The sequence below is a fragment of the Papio anubis genome, chromosome 13 (genome assembly GCF_008728515.1).
Source record: "Papio anubis isolate 15944 chromosome 13, Panubis1.0, whole genome shotgun sequence".
Lineage (NCBI taxonomy): Eukaryota > Metazoa > Chordata > Mammalia > Primates > Cercopithecidae > Papio > Papio anubis.
Window position 1 is genome coordinate 2,808,742 of NC_044988.1, and position 16,658 is coordinate 2,825,399.

The 16,658-nt window shown below is 46.8% G+C and overlaps 1 pseudogene; it reads right to left on the reverse strand.

Annotated features, from left to right (window-relative positions):
• Positions 1 to 7,964: 7,964 nt before the first annotated feature.
• On the reverse strand, positions 7,965 to 8,063 carry LOC116270132 (annotated as a pseudogene).
• Positions 8,064 to 16,658: the final 8,595 nt, after the last annotated feature.

The following is a 16,658-nucleotide window of genomic DNA, read 5'->3' on the forward strand; positions in this document are numbered from 1 at the left end:
GAGAGGTCACTTCAATTCCCATGTTTGATCTTTCCCCTATCAAGTCACGCATGGGAGGACCAGGCCAAGAGATTGAGTTTGGGTGCTAAAATTTGGTTAAAAAATAAATAAAAGAGGTTAAGGGCCGGGCGCGGTGGCTCAAGCCTGTAATCCCAGCACTTTGGGAGGCCAAGACGGGCGGATCACGAGGTCAGGAGATCGAGACCATCCTGGCTAACACGGTGAAACCCCGTCTCTATTAAAAAATACAAAAAACTAGCCGAGCACGGTGGCGGGCGCCTGTAGTCCCAGCTACTCGGGAGGCTGAGGCAGGAGAATGTCGTAAACCCAGGAGAGGCGGAGCTTGCAGTGAGCTGAGATCCGGCCACTGCACTCCAGCCTGGGCAACACAGTGAGACTCCGTCTCAAAAAAAAAAAAAAAAGAGGTTAAGGAGCTAACTTTTTACCAAGTATGGCCTGATCACATTTCTCTTTCAAGACTTTTCCCAGGACTGAATTCACATTTTTAAGCAAATATGTAGTAATTAGCAGTCCACAGTTTATGTGCATCTATCCATTGTGGAGCAGTGGGTGGGAGAGTGGCTAAGAAAGGAACAGAAATCTACAAATCTGGCTTTCACTGGTTGCTTGCAGGGACTGTGACCAAGACTCAAATACAAATAGCCAATTGTTATTCATAGAGCCTGGGGATTAAGTGCACGGGCTTTGGAGTCAGGCAGATCTGGGAGCTAATCTCAGGGCTGCCACTGATTAGCACATTATCTAACTTCTGTTAGCATTAAACGTCAGTTTCCACACCTTCGGGATGGGGCAATAATTCTACTTCACAGGAATTTGGGGAGGATGACGTAAGAAAATGTACCTGATCTACTGTAAAATCAGAGCCTTGGTTCATGTGGAGACGTCGTTGGGAGAATGAGGAGTCCGGCCTCACAGTGAAGGGATGGTTTATAACATACATCGGAGAAGGCTGGCATCCAGATTGTCCTGAGGGTCATAAAGGAGGAGCAGAAAACCCAGGGGAGGAATGAACAAAGGAACCAAATGGACACTTTTCAGAGAAGCAAACTCAAGTGGCCATGGAACACAGGAGTGTTCAACCTCACCGACAATGGAAAATGCCAGGCAAAACACAGAGCGGCTATATACACCCACAGGACAGCTAATGTGAGGACAACTGGCAACATCCCGTGTTGGAGAGAGTATGAAGCATGGGGCTGTGAACTGGCACAACCACTTTGGAAAATGTCTCAGCTTTGTCTGCTGGAGTGGAGGATGCTGCACGTGGCCTGTGGTCCAGCAATTCCTGTGGGCATCAGGAGGCATGTGCCAGAGTGTTCAGAGCAGCACTATTATTATTATTATTATTATTATTATTATTATTTTGAGACGGAGTCTCACTCTGTTGCCCAGGCTGGAGGCTGACTGCAAGCTCTGCCTCCCGGATTCATGCCATTCTCCTGCCTCAGCCTCCCAAATAGCTGGGACTGCAGGCGCCCGCCACCACACCTGGCTAATTTTTGTATTTGTAGTAGAGACGGGGTTTCACCGTGTTGGCCAGGAAAGTCTCGATCTCTTGACCTCGTGATCTGCCCACCTCGGCCTCCCAAAGTGCTGGGATTACAGGCGTGAGCCACCGCACCTGGCCGAGAGCAGCACTGTTACCATGAGTTACAATAACCGTAATCTGGAACTGGCTCAGATGTTATTCAGCAATAGAGTGGAGAGGTGGATCATTTGTCATGCAGCAGAATATTAAACAGCAATGAAGATGAATGGATCACAGCTCTATGCAGCAAGATGGATGAATTCCAAATATTGAGCAGAAAAAGCTGGACACAACACATACATCCCATATATTTGAAATTCACAAAATGCAAGACAAAATTCAACTTTGGAGATGCATATTTGGTGATTGGCAATCAAAAGCAACAGGGAAGTGATTACCTCAAATGTCAGGGAAGTGATTACCTACCTTTCTTGAGGAAAGAGGGGCTAGTGGCAAGGAAGGGAGATGGGCATGATTTCTGGGATGCTAGGCATATTGTATTTCTTTTTTAATTTAAGTGGTGGTATACCAATATTTGCTTTTGATAATTCACCCAGTTGTGTATTTTTGCTTTGAAAACTATTTCTGTATGTGTGTGCCATATTTCACAATAAAAAAGGCTAAAAAAAAGAAAATGCACGTCAAACCGTATAAGTTCTCATTAAATGAGATACTTATTTGTTTCAAGAATATTAGCCTGGAGATGTTTAATTAGAACTGCAAAACTAAATGAAGCGTTTCAAACTGGCAACTCTTGGGGCGGAGCAAGATGGCCGAATAGGAACAGCTCCAGTCTCCAACTCCCAGCACGAGCGACACAGAAGACCGGTGATTTCTGCATTTTCAACTGAGGTACTGGGTTCATCTCACTAGGGAGTGCCGGACAATCGGTGCTGCTTCGGTGCTGCTCCGCTGCTGCAGCCCGACCAGCGAGAGCTGAAGCAGGGCGAGGCATCGCCTCACCTGGGAAGCGCAAGGGGAAAGGGAATCCCTTTTCCTAGCCAGGGGATCTGAGACACACAACACCTGGAAAATCAGGTAACGCCCACCCCAATGCTGCGCTTTAAGCAAATAGGCACACCTGGAGATAATATCCCACACCTGGCCGGGAGGGTCCCACGCCCACGGAGCCTCCCTCATTGCTAGCACAGCAGTCTGTGATCTACCGGCAAGGCAGCAGCGAGGCTGGGGGAGGGGCGCCTGCCATTGCTGAGGCTTAAGTAGGTAAACAAAGCCTCTGGGAAGCTCGAACTGGGTGGAGCTCACAGCAGCTCAAGGAAACCTGCCTGTCTCTGTAGACTCCACCTCTGGGGACAGGGCACAGATAACAACAAAAGCAGCAGGAACCTCTGCAGACGCAAACCACTCTGTCTGACAGCTTTGAAGAGAGCAGTGGATCTCCCAACACGGAGGTTGAGATCTGAGAAGGGACAGACTGCCTGCTCAAGTGGGTCCCTGACCCCTGAGTAGCCTAACTGGGAGACATCCCCCACTAGGAGCAGTCTGACACCCCACACCTCACAGGGTGGAGTACACCCCTGAGAGGAAGCCTCCAAAGCAAGAAGCAGACAGGTACACTCGCTGTTCAGCAATATTCTATCTTCTGCAGCCTCTGCTGCTGACACCCAGGCAAACAGGGTCTGGAGTGGACCTCAAACAATCTCCAACAGACCTACAGCTGAGGGTCCTGACTGTTAGAAGGAAAACTATCAAACAGGAAGGACACCTACACCAAAACCCCATCAGTACGTCACCATCATCATCAAAGACCAGAGGCAGATAAAACCACAAAGATGGGGAAAAAGCAGGGCAGAAAACCTGGAAATTCAAACTGGCAACTCTTCCTCTTTTGTAAAAGTAAAGAGTAAGACATAAGGTGCCTGGCCCAAGAATGCGTCAGGAGACACAGTCATGGAGCCACCTTTCCTGGAGATGTTAATCAAACCAGCAGGTTGTAGGCAAATGCAAGGCACAGTGCTTTGCAAGGCCACACCCAGCAGAGCCCAGGAGAATCACCTAGCCTGAGAGGCAAGAATTTCTGAGAGTGGAGATAGCATGGGTGTTTTATTAAACCTCCCTGATGATTCTAACCTGCAACCAGGGTTGCGGAACCTGCACTAGTGCTGAGGTGGGAGGTGGAAGCTGCTGTTAGAGGCCCCCGAGGAGAACAGCTATCCCAGGGGTAGAGCAGAAGGGCCTTTAGCAGACCCCAAGCTGACAGGTTCGTGGAGCAGGCTGAGATGAGTAGAAATGGGGGTGGCTGATCCCTAACTCTGCCTCCTCTGAATGAAAAGTTGAGAAAAATTGGTTTCTTGAGACAGCAGCACTTCTGTGTTCATGAATCTGTCCCTTGTCCCTTTTAAGGCTTAATCCTGGGATTAATTTTTCAAAAAATGGCACTGACATCACTTGGCTCAGCATCATCCTGGATAGCAGGCCACATACTGGATGCACAGACACCAATGGTTGCAAATATGATTTTCAGACCTGAGAAATTCTGACTTTTTAACTACTTAGAAAAGTTACAAGGCGTGGCCTGGCTTGGTGGCTCACACCTGTAATCCCAGCACTTTGGGAGACTGAGGCAGGCGGATCACGAGGTCAAGAGATCTAGACCATCCTGGCTAACACAGTGCAACCCCGTCTCTACTAAAAATACAAAAAAATTAGCCGGGCGTGGTGGCGGGCGCCTGTAGTCCCAGCTACTCGGGAGGCTGAGGCAGGAGAATGGTGTGAACCCGGGAGGCGGAGCGTGCAGTGAACAGAGATCACGCCACTGCACTCCAGCCTGGGTGACAGAGGGAGACTCTGTCTCAAAAAAAAAAAGTTACAAGACGTTTCAATGATATAACAATAAATGAAAATGCTGGTTTATACATTTATGAGTCTTTCTCAAAATACGTATGCCTCTAGAGACAAAAGACATGGTACGAAATGAAGTTAAGAGAGACAAATCTCACGTGGGGGATGTGTGTCACACATCCCCCTCACATCCGTTTATTGTGAAATATGGCACACACATCAAGGACCACAGGACCTCTGAGCAGGCCAGTGATGCCTCGTCCCCTGCCAGGAGTGCAACCTTTCTGAACTGCTATACCCTGCAATTTTGATTTTAACCACCCAGAGTTAGGAGCAGACTCCACAGATTAAAGGGCAGGATACCCAACAAGATTACTCTCATTTCAGATGCCAGTCACAAGTTTTGGGATCCCCATGCCACCCACACTTCTGACCAAACGCTGTAAGATCAGGAGGTTCCCATAACTCCCCTCAGTTTTAGTAACTTCCTAGAATGACTGCCAGAATTCAGGAAAGCCCTATGCTTAGGAATAACAGTTTTATTATAAAGGAAGGTGCAGGAGGTTTATTATATTGGAGGTGCATCACCCTCCAATACATCTATGTGTTCACAAACCACAAAGTGCCACTGAGCTTCAATGTCCATGTTTTATCAGAGTTTCTCTGTGAAGGTATAACTGACTGAAACACTGGCCATGTGTATGAACTCAGCCTTCAGCTCTCCTCCCCTCCTTGGGGGCCAGGCTGGCTCAAAGCCCCAACCCTGTAATCACATGACTGGTCTTTATGACGAGCCGCATTCTGAGTCATCTTGTTAGGTAAATTAAGACAGTCAAACGACTCATCAAATGACTCAGGAAATTCCAAGGATTTAAAGTCTCCCTCCCAGGAGCTAAGGACAATGGCTAGTCAGATTCTTTACGATCCAATAAGCCTTATGCTCTGGGACACCATGTCCAGAAAGAGAAAAATAGGATCCTGCCATCTCAAAGACAGCTTTCGTCTAAGAGCCATACATAAGAGAGTATTCAAGCCAGCCCTGATATGAAATGGAGCTCTAAATAGAACAAATGCTCAAATTCAGAATGTTCTATTTAAAGTCAAATGCTGTTAATTGGCAAGTGTGAAGCTTCCTGTCACCCCATAGGCTGTGGGCTCATGGGAAAGATCCAAGCAGTTTGGAAGATACCTACCTGGCCAGCACTAACCTAAGGAGTTTGTATAAATCTAAATTACAATGTAGCAATTTATAGTCAGGAATATTTTGATTAGGTAATTCAGAATCCTTGTACCAGCCTGTTAATAACTTCTTCCATCTGCAGCAAAGCCAACAAGCAGAGCAAATTTACAAGAGAGTGGTGCTTGGTGAGTGTGGAACTGGAGCATTGCAAAACACCACACATTCTCACTTTGGGGCTCTTTTCCAACACTCAGGGTGCACTACTTACCTTCATTTTCAAAACAGAATGTTGTCCTTAGAGATGCCTATCATGTTCGTTTGTATGTAACCTTACTCATATCATGTTGTGTTTTCTTGAGGACACATCAAGATCATCTTGGTTGACCTTCACAGATTAACAAGTTTCTTTCAGTACATGTTTACCCTTAAATGTGAGAGTGAGTCATTGCTAAAAATGGTTTATCTCCTATTCTTATCCAATTCCGAATCAGTTATGACCAGCCACTTTTAGGGAGTTAAATTTCTGAACTTACCCCAGAATTTGGCCTGAATGCTTCTGTACATAGTAAGAAGACTTCATCTGTTGCCGTAATTAAAAAGCTGTCCTTCATTCCAGCCCATGTTTACTCCCTGAGGCATGTGTGACTAATTGCAGGAATTTATTACATGCTTAGTGGTCTCGGTGGTATGTCCTAAATGTTGTTTTCTTGACATTTGATTGTTCAGTCGAAACCTTTATACATCTTTCAGCAGCAGGGCATGAATAAAGAATGACGTTCCTTCACAATGGCACTAGGATGGACCAGGGATTGCAGAGGAATTGGAGGGAGGGAAGAGAAGGAGAGAAACTTACAAATACAAGGCCACTTCTGCCTCTGGTGGATCTCAACTGGGTATGATTTTGTTTATTTGTTTTGAGACAGAGTTTTGCTCTTGTTGCCCAGGCTGGAGTGCAATGGCACAATCTCGGCTCACTGCAACCTCTGCCTCCCGGGTTCAAGCAATCCTCCTGCCTCAGCCTCCCAAGTAGCTGGAACTACCGGCATGCACCACCATGTCCGGCTAATTCTGTGTATTTAGTAGAGACGGGGCTTCACCATGTTGGTCAGGCTGGTCTCAGACTCCTGACCTCAGGTGATCCACCAGCCTCGACCTCCCAAAGTGCTGGGATTACAGGCATGAGCCACCGCGTCCGGCCGGTATGCTTTTATTTTCCAAGATTGTTAAATGAAAGGGCAGCTGTTCCAGAGACTCGAGCCCTGCCACTGAAGCAACATTTAGCTTCAATCACTCAACACAGTGTCTGCCTTATAAGCCGATGTTTCAGAAGTGCTCTGAGAGCTGCCCACCCTGGGGTCTACAGGACCCAGAGTTGGACACACGGTTAATTGGCAGGCCTGAAATCCCAACATGTCACGGACGGTCCAGTCAGGATGCCGTCATGAGGCCAGTGTGGTTTCTTTGGAGCAGCCTTTCAGAAGAAGAAGAGATGGTTTTTGTCAGCTGCGCTGGGAGCAGGCCTGGCCGCTGCATGTGGCAGATGGGGTGTTCCATCTGTTTTCTCTCGGGAGTGGTCCTGAGTTCTCACTTGTCCCATGACAGACGTGCCTCAGAAAACAGTGCAGTACGTGAGCCGGTAGAATCACCAGAGACTCCATCAGAAATTAGTGCAGGCCTTAGTGAGCCCTGAGTCAACGACCCATGCACAGGATCTTCCCCCTCTGGCAGCTGCAAACCTCACTGAGGCACAAACCCAACACCATACCCAAAACAAGCACAGCTATCCATCCTCCAACCCCTTCTCTCTGTGCTTCCTGCCCCAGTTACCAGCACCACCGTCCACCAGAAACGTGGAGATCCGTCCCAATGAGTCCCTTCTCTCACCCCCAGAGCAACCCATCGACAAGTTCAGCCATTTGTCCTCCAGCTTTTCTCAAATCTACCCACTTTTCTGCATCTCAGCTCCAGCACCTTACTCCAAGTGACAGCCATCTCTCTCCTGAAGAACTCTGACAGCTAGCCACCTGGTCAGCCACATTCACTGCCCCTCCAAACACTCTCACCCTAGTCCAGGGGGACTTTTGTTTTTTTTTAACACAAATTATGTCACTGCCTTAATAAAAGCTTTTCAGGAATCTTTCACTGGCTGTGAGACAAAGACCAATAACCAGGTTCTGCAACTCCAGGATCATCTTGGGCCACCCGCCATCCCACAAATCTCAGCACACAAGTCCTGGCTGCTGGGCTTCCTCTTGGTCCAGGAACACTTGGACCTGATGCTCCTTCTGCCTGCAATGGGGCTTTTGCAACTCCACCCATTCTCTCTTTTTGAAAATTGTGATATATATTATCACATACATAACATAAAATGTACCAGTTTAAGCACTGTAAGTGTACAGTACAGTGGCATTTAATGCCTTCACATTGTTGTACAGAAATATGAAATGTTTCATGAGTCCTTCTTGCACAGGGGCCATGTGAATCTTTCCTGAATTGCTCCAATTTTAGTACACGTGCTGCCGAAGTGAGCACCTTACCCTCTTTTGTCTATAAACTTTGACTCATCTTTGGATTTTGGCTTAAAAGTCACTTTTTCAGAGAAATCTTCAAAACCAGGCTCGGTGCCTCATCGTGCATCACCTTGGCGTCACAGCACTTGGTGGCAGTGATGTGACGGCAGATTGGTGTCTGTTCCTCTTACTAGACTGCAGGCCCCATGCAGGCAGCACCCAGGCCTGGAGGGTGTAAGGCACATGGTTGGGTTCCGTACATTCTAGTTCAATGAACAATGCTTGAATGAATGAAGAAATGCAGTTCTACCCACAGTGAAGACCACCCTTGACATTATTATAGAAAATCGTGTGGTTCTGTGGTGTCTTAAAAGCTATTCCAGAGTAGGATTTTGGCTTCACCTTTCAAAAACTAAAACCCATAGTGAAGTGTCTTTCTTCCCTTTTCTCAAACAGAAGAGCAATTTTCCTCCAACCATTAATTTGGTCTTCATCTCTTACAAGAGAGGAAGCCACCTGGTAGTTTCTAAACGGTCGGTTTTCCATTGATTTTGTTCATTCAAGTTTCAAAACTAGTGAATCTAGAATCAGACTTCTGAAGCAGTTTGTAATTTCTGAAAGCTAATGTGAAGTGGAACGTCTTTCTTTTTTTTTTTTTTTTTTTTGCCCAGGTTGGAGTGCAGTGGCGCGATCTCCGCTCACTGCAGGTTCTCCCTCCCAGGTTCACGCCATTCTCCTGCCTTAGCCTCCTGAGTAGCTGGGACTACAGGCTCCCGCCACCACACCCGGCTAATTTTACATATATATATATTTTTTAGTAGAGACAGGGTTTCACCGTGTTAGCCAGGATGGTCTCGATCTCCTGACCTTGTGATTCGCTCGCCTGAGCCTTCCAAAGTGCTGGGATTACAGGTGTAAGCCACCGCGCCTGGCCAGAACTTCTTTTACAGTAAGACACTCAGCCCAATCCTTCCCCCTGTGTCTGCAGAGAAGCACCCTCTCACCCATCGGGGGCTGAGTATGGAGCCTGCGATGGGTCTCCCTGGAACCTGAAGTGTGTCTGCACCCACCAAGTTCATGAAAAACTCAGCCATGCCAGACTCTAGGAAGCCCTGCTAAGGGGCCAGATGGGGTGGGTCTAGGATTTCAACCCTGAGTTAGAGCAAGAATAGGTGACATTCTCTCACGTGACCCTTCACACTTTGTTACTCATAACACCAGGAGCAAGAGACGGACCTCATCTGCATCCACAACAGCATCCTAAGGGGATAACCTTCAGAGGTCAAGCAGCTGGCCCAAGAGGCTTTCAAGGAGTGCTGGGCCAGATTTGTTATCTGATTTTAGTGCTAAAACTCTTGTGCTTTTCACACCACTTTGCTCCACATGGCATTCACCACTGCATTTTTAGAAGCAACTTCCACTATAATGGCACCCTCGAAGTGGCATAAAGATCTGGTCATTTGCACATGGGCAAAGCCATACAAAGTAGAGTGGCTGAACACTCAGACTTGACCACACACTCTGGTTGTTCAGCGTGTGTGGACTCTCTGGCTGATCAAAAGCACATGATGAGCAGGACTACCAGGTAATGCTAAGCCCCTAAAAGTCCTGGTCCCATGAGCCGTGCCCTAGGCTCTGCCTCCACTGTTAGGAGCGTCCTGTGTAAATACCGTCTTGAAGCTGGAGTCTATTCTGGCTTTCTGCAGTTTCACTTAATCTTGGGGGGAAAAGGGAGGATGCCCTCTGCCTCCATGCATAGACTCCCATAGGCTGGGTCTCCCGGGCTTCCTCTAAATCCTGCCGTCCCCACCCTCCTCATGGAGATCCCAGTGAAGAACACGCTAATCTCTTGGAGCACATGAGGAATGAAATGCATAAGGCTCCCACTGCAGGATCAGGGCGTGCTGAGATAACCCCTCCAGCTCTTGGCCCAGGAGGTGATAAAAGAGGCACCTGCCGTGAAGTCACCAGCTGAAACCTCCACCTTTGTCCCTCAGTACCCCCATCCAGCCTTGGCCCCACTGAGCCAATGGTTCCAGTGACTCTAAACATCCCACAGTTCCATATCTCCCATCTCCCCATGAGGTTTCCCTGCTTTCTGTCCACAAAGCTGCTTTTCATCACCTCTGTGGCATGTTCGCCTCCGCGTGCCCTCCATGACCCGCGCCTCCTCTGCCCTTGGCCACAGCTCATTCCCCTCCATGTCAGCTGTCAGACTCCAACTGCAGCAGCCATCGGGGCACTCAGCTTTATTCACACAGCAACACACACACACACACACACACACACAAACACACACACTCACACACACATCCCCCAGACTTTTGTTCTCTGCCTCCTTTTAGGTTTTCCAAAGCTCCTTTGTTTGAAAAAGAAATCTTCCCAGGACTCCCTCATCTTACCTCCATAGTCTCACCTTCCACCAGATTCCAAGAAGACTTTAAACCATTTGGGGTGTGGCGGAAGTGTTTTATAATGGTTTCTGTTCTTTTCGTGATTGCTAAAAAGTCATTTTCACCATCATTGTAAGTATTATCTACCCTTGATTTCCACTCTGACCCCTACTTACACAATTGTTTCTCCTGACATAAAAACCTTCTGCTTTTGTATCCCTTTAAATTAATGGTTTTATTGCTGAATCTTAACTTTTTTGCCTTAAGAATAGTTTCCAGTGAGTTCTGCATTTTACGTTCTGTACCTGCTCATTTTTCCTTTCAGGTGTGTGTTTTTTTACGTGATGACTTCACATGAGGACACACTGTAAGTGTCAAGGCATCAAGAACATGCTACGGTCGGGGATCACATCTCCCTGAGAACAGAGGATGGCTCTGTTTGTTCGGGTATTTATTCCTGTTCATTGACTCTTCCTTGCTCTTCGGGCAAAATCGATGCCCTTACAAAACCACCAGAGGACCAGGCAGAGTGGCTCGCGCCTGTAATTCCAGCACTCGAGGAGGCTGAGGTGGGAGGACCTCTTGAGCCTGGGTGATTAAGACTGCAGTGAGCCATGATCGTGCCACTGCCCTCCAGCCTGGGCGACCGAGCAAGAGCCTGTCTCAACAATAACAACAAAAAGACCCACCAGTAGTTGTAGAGAAATGCTAATGATTTTTTTAAGGGGAAATTCTTAAGTGCAACTAATCCATTATCAGGTGCTTACTTATATCCAGCACCTAGAGTTTAAGCCATTTTACTATTTTTTTCTTTTTCTTTTTTTTTTTCTGAGACAGTCTCGCTCTGTTGCCCAGGCTGGAGTGCAGTGTGGCCTGATCTCAGCTCACTGCAAGCTCCGCCTCCCTGGTTCCCGCCATTCTCCTGCCCCAGCCTCCTGAGTAGCTGGGACTACAGGTGTCCACCACCATGCCCGGCTAGTTTTTTGTATTTTTGGTAGAGACGGGGTTTCACCGTGTTAGCCAGGATGGTCTCCATCTCCTGACCTCGTGATCCACCCTCCTCGGCCTGCCAAAGTGCTGGGATTACAGGCGTGAGCCACTGCACCCGGCTCCATTTTACTATTAAAATTATTCATGACCATGCATTTTAGAGGGCTCACTTAACAAACTTACTGTTGAAATTGCAGAAGTGGAAAGGTGGGAAAGCAGCATCGAGGAGGAATAGCACATGGAATTGGAAGCAGCTACGCAGCTTTCTTTAAGCTAATCTGAAAGGGCAGCGCCTGGCTACAAAGTTGGGCGTTGTGTTGGGAATTAACTTGCCTTTCTGTACTGAGTGTTAAGCAAGGAGAAGGGCTGCTGTGCTCTTCCATGTAGAGCGTTTGGTGCTGGGGGAGGATCTGAGTCTTCTGACAACAGCAACACAAGCTCTGACCAGTTCCTAAAGTGGAAGGCCCTGAGCCCAGTGGCCAGCATGGGAGGGAGCTGGGGTGATGGGGATGCTGTGCTCACCAAACCCTCTGTCATTTGGTGAGTTCAAACCTGACTTCCTGCTGCCTCGAGAGCATAAACCAGAAGAGGATTTATAGGGACTTGACATCTAGCTTAGAAGAACAAACTAGTGTAATGAGACCAAAATACAACTAGTCAGAGGCTTTTCCTTCTTCCTTCTCACACTGTCAATTTAGCAAAAGAGGCATCAGTTGTCATGCTTCATTCGCTATCCTGGGAAAATTCCTCAGAATGTCACTTTCTCATGGCTGCTGCATTCTTAGTATTTTATTCCAAGGTCACCCACATTCTCCAGATAAAGAGGTTTTGGGGCCCAAAAGTGAAAATGGGCATCTAGAAAATGAACAACATAACATTACTTGCACTTTTACATTTTCAGGACTTGGTACGTTTTAATTTACATAACACCTTATACATAGCACTTGAAGCTTATTTTGCAGGTTAGAATATAAGATATATAGAACTTTTAACATTTCAATCATTCCCAGTCATGAAGCATCCGATTCAAACATAACCGCTAACTCCAAAGACAAGCATTATCCACGTTTGTGTAACACATTACCCCCAAAACTCTCTGGGTTAAAACAATCATAAACACTTATTACCTCTCGAAGTTTTCTGTGGGGCAAGGATTTATGAGCAGCTTCCCTGAGTGGTTCTGGCTCAGGCTCTCTCATGAGGCTAGAGTCAAAAAGTCAGGACTGCAGGGGCCTGATGACTTGAATAGCTGGAGAATCTATTTGCACACTGGTGAGCTCACACAGCCGGCACAAAGCTTCTGGTTGCTGGCGTGAGGCCTCAGTTCCTCATCAAGCGTGCAACTCCCCAAGGCTGCTTGAGTGTCTTCATGATGGCGGATGCCTTCCCACAGGGTGGTCATCCTGAGAGACAGCGAGCCAGGTAGAAGCTGCATCCTCCTTTTGACGGTCTAGTCTCAGAAGTCACATGGCCTCACTTCCACCACCTTTATTCGCTAGCGGTGAGTCACTAAGTTCAGCCCATATTCAAGGGGAGGGCGTTACAGTCCACGTTTTGAAAGGAAGAACATCAAATAATTTGCAAACATGTTTTGAAGCCATCAGTGGTTATATTTTCATGCAAATGATTTTAAACCATTATAACTTATTTTGGAGTACATTTATACCAAGTAAAATTCACAAATCTGAAGTGTAAAGCTTAGTGACTTTTCACATGTGTAAATGCCTGTGTAACCATCACCTAGATCAAAATATGGAAGTTTTAAACACCTCAGAAAGTTCCATCATGCGAATCTCTGAATTTGAATGTTTTATGTACACAGTTACCACCTGCAAATAAAGACAGCCTTAATTCTTCCTTTCTAGACTTTGTAACTTTCATGTATTGTTCTTGACTTACTGTGCTATCAAGGTTGAATAGAGCCGGTATGAGTGGGCGTCCCTGTCTTGTTCTCAACTTAGGGGAAAATGTGTTCAGTATTTCATTGTATTTATCTGTAGAGTTTTTAATAGATAACTTTTTTCGGATTGAGAAAGCTTTCTTCTACTCCTAGTTTGACTGAGCTTTGGAAATAGAAAAGTAAGTAGAATCACAACTCATGATTTTGCTACTTGATCATAGCTTTAAGCATTTGCCAGATTGTCTTTAGCTGTGAATGTTCCTTATCTAATTTACAAAAAAGAAAATTGTGCTAGGTCTACACATGGAAAAATATTGTCCAGGCAGTCTTCAGTCTCCAAATATGTTGATCTTCAATGTGTATTTGTTTGTCAGTTTCTTGGGAACTGTGAGACTTTTTCACATACAACCTTAGTTCTGCTCGGTGCTTCAGTATTTAGGTCAATTACAAAAGTCTATTTGATTACCTTATGCCCAAAGTATGGCTCTGTGCTATGATGGTGGGGAGTGGGAGAGGGGTTTTGAAGAGAAATGGAAGGGAGAAGAGAGAGGAAGCCTAGGCACTAGCAGCACCAGGAGCAGCAGCATACACAGAATACAGTTCTCACAGCCAAAGACTCACGGAGCCACCCCAAAGCCGGGTGTGGCTGACGTTTGTGAATTGGCATTCTGTAAGTCAGGGCTCTATAAACCTTGCCACATGTGGTGAGAATTTTTAAATGTCTCAACACCCAATTCACATGGCTTTAAAAGCAATAAATTTTAAAACAAGAACGTTTGAATGGCACTGACAAAGTACCCTCAGATTCATTATCGCATTTACTCTTCAGAGCAGCCCTATGAGGTTCACATCCAGGCCTCACAGAGGAGGACACTGAGGCCAGGAGATGTTCCAGGTCTTGCTGGAGATGGCACAGCTCGGCTTCGGTGCCCAGGACTGAGCCATGACTTAGGGCATGTGCTCTTTTCATTGTATTGTGTTGGCAACGATTGCCTGACAACTTTTTATATGGTTTTTAAAAATTACTGCAGCAGATGTGTCTGTGCTGAATGTAACTTGAGATGTTAGTTTGCTTCACATAAATTGAAGCGGTTCATTCTCGGTCCCCAGCTTTTGGTCAGGGTGCGTTTAGCCATTTGGCTGAACAAATAGAGGGATTGTTTCTTCCTCCTCCTCCTCTCAGCACATTCACCTTTTCCCCATTCTATGAATTCTGCTCCAGTTGTCCAGGTATAAGTGAGGGAGAAATCTGGAAAAGGAATACTAATTCTATAACTTGGCAAAGACTATCTGCCATAAGCCTAATAGTCAATGAAAATCACTGAGCATACACATTTCACTGACGTTTCCCATCACCACGGGCAAGGCCCTGCCTTGGGAACTTTTAGGGCCATCACTGTGGGGTTTCAGAGAGCAAGTCTCAATCTACTAGTTAGTCCCTAATGTAGATGTTTGGACCACTCTTGTTTTTAAAGTGGTAAAACACACACCAGGACACTGTTGGGCATACACGTTTTGGATGTCAGATGGATTTTCAGGCAGGCAGTGGTCTGCAAAGATGGCAGAGGAGTGGCCCGGCGCGGTGGCTCACGCCTGTAATCCCAGCACTTTGGGAGGCCAAGGCGGGCCGATCACGAGGTCAGGAGATGGAGACCATCCTGGCTAACATGGTGAAACCCCGTCTCTATTAAAAATACAAAAAATTAGCTGGGCGTGGTGGCGGGGCCTGTAGTCCCAGGTACTCGGGAGACTGAGGCAGGAGAATGGCGTGAACCCGGGAGGCGGAGCTTGCAGTGAGCCAAGATCAGCCACTGCACTCCAGCCTGGACGACAGAGCGAGACTCCCTCTCGGAAAAAAAAAAAAGAAAGAAAGAAAAAGAAGAAGAAAAAATAAGCTGGCAGAGGAGCTCCTTTGGATAGGGTACACTTCAACATTGATGGGAGCGGGGTTCCCGGGCTCCATCCAGAGTGAAAACCCCGTGCGCCACAGGGCACTCCGGTGAGCTGGAGGAGAATGGCACCAGGGAGCAGCAGGGCCTGGCGAGCCCATCACAGAGGGAGCCTGCGGTTTCAGAGGCGACCACAGATCCGGCTGAAGGGCTGGTCCAGAGCAGCTGGCTCTGCTAGGTGTGGTACAGACCCAGCAAGGACAGGAGCAGGGCCCTGGGCGCTCACATAACAAGCGCTGACCTCTGGGGAAGGCAGACTCACATTTCCTCAAGGTTTTCTATTTGTACCAGATGAACTCAGTGTCAAATATGAAAGGGCATCTTTCCAAGGGCTGTTAAGAGAGTCTCATTTACTGTGTAAACAAGGACAGAAGGCATCAAAGCCAGAATGCCATTATTCCTTGGCTTCTGAACGTTGGAGTGGAACTGCTTGCCCCGTGATTACTATTAGCATTAAAATATTGGTTGGATTGTCCCATGAACATGAAAGTTTACAGCAAAGAGTGATTTTTCCAGAAGAGGAGCTGCAACAGTATTTGAGTTCGGCTTCTACCTCCTTAATTTTCTGAGGTTCCCTCAGGGAAGACCCCAGTGATTGGCAGAGTGGGTGGGATTTAGAAGGCTTTTTCAGGGTTTCGATTAGTCTGAATTTTTTTTTTCAGCTCCCTCAGAGATTTATTTTGAAGTGTCCCTGCCATGACTTTTCTGACTGCCTGTGTGGCTTTCAAAGCTGCCCACCAAGTGTTTAGGGGTGAGTCATTTCCCCACAGGTAGGAGGGTAAGAAGAGTCTCCAGCCCCCACGAGGAGGGTCAAGAGAGCAAACACAAGAGAGGACTTGGTCCTTACCAGAGGTGGCCTCCAGAAAAGTGAGGTGTTCCAGTGATCATTCCCTGACTGATGACTTCCTGAGCTAGCTATTTTCTCCAGTAAACAAAGTCTATATGAGATATCATAGGAAATGAGTTTTAGATTTTCTTCCAGCAAACATTTCTTTTATTGTTTTCCAGGAACATTTGCATTGTTTTACCGTGATCTCATCTGTTCACCATTTGTGACATTTTTTCAAGCCTCGGTTCACCTTTTTTTCCTGTCCCCTTCTGGTCCTTTGAGATAACGCTTTCAGAATTTTGCCATTCTGCTATGAGGCCTGTGTCTATTTGCGTGAAAAGAATTCCATGCGGAGGAGGTGACGGCCCAGTTGTTTGGCTTGGAGAAGCCCATGACTCATTCTTCTGAGGCCCTGCCTATGCCAGGTGTATGGAATACCTTCATGTGACATGTACGGCTCTTCCAGCTGAGCATAAAAGCAGGCACCTCACTCTTTTATCAAATGATTGACTCAGAACTTTAATCAAGACAGATACAAGTATCTTAAGACCTGAAT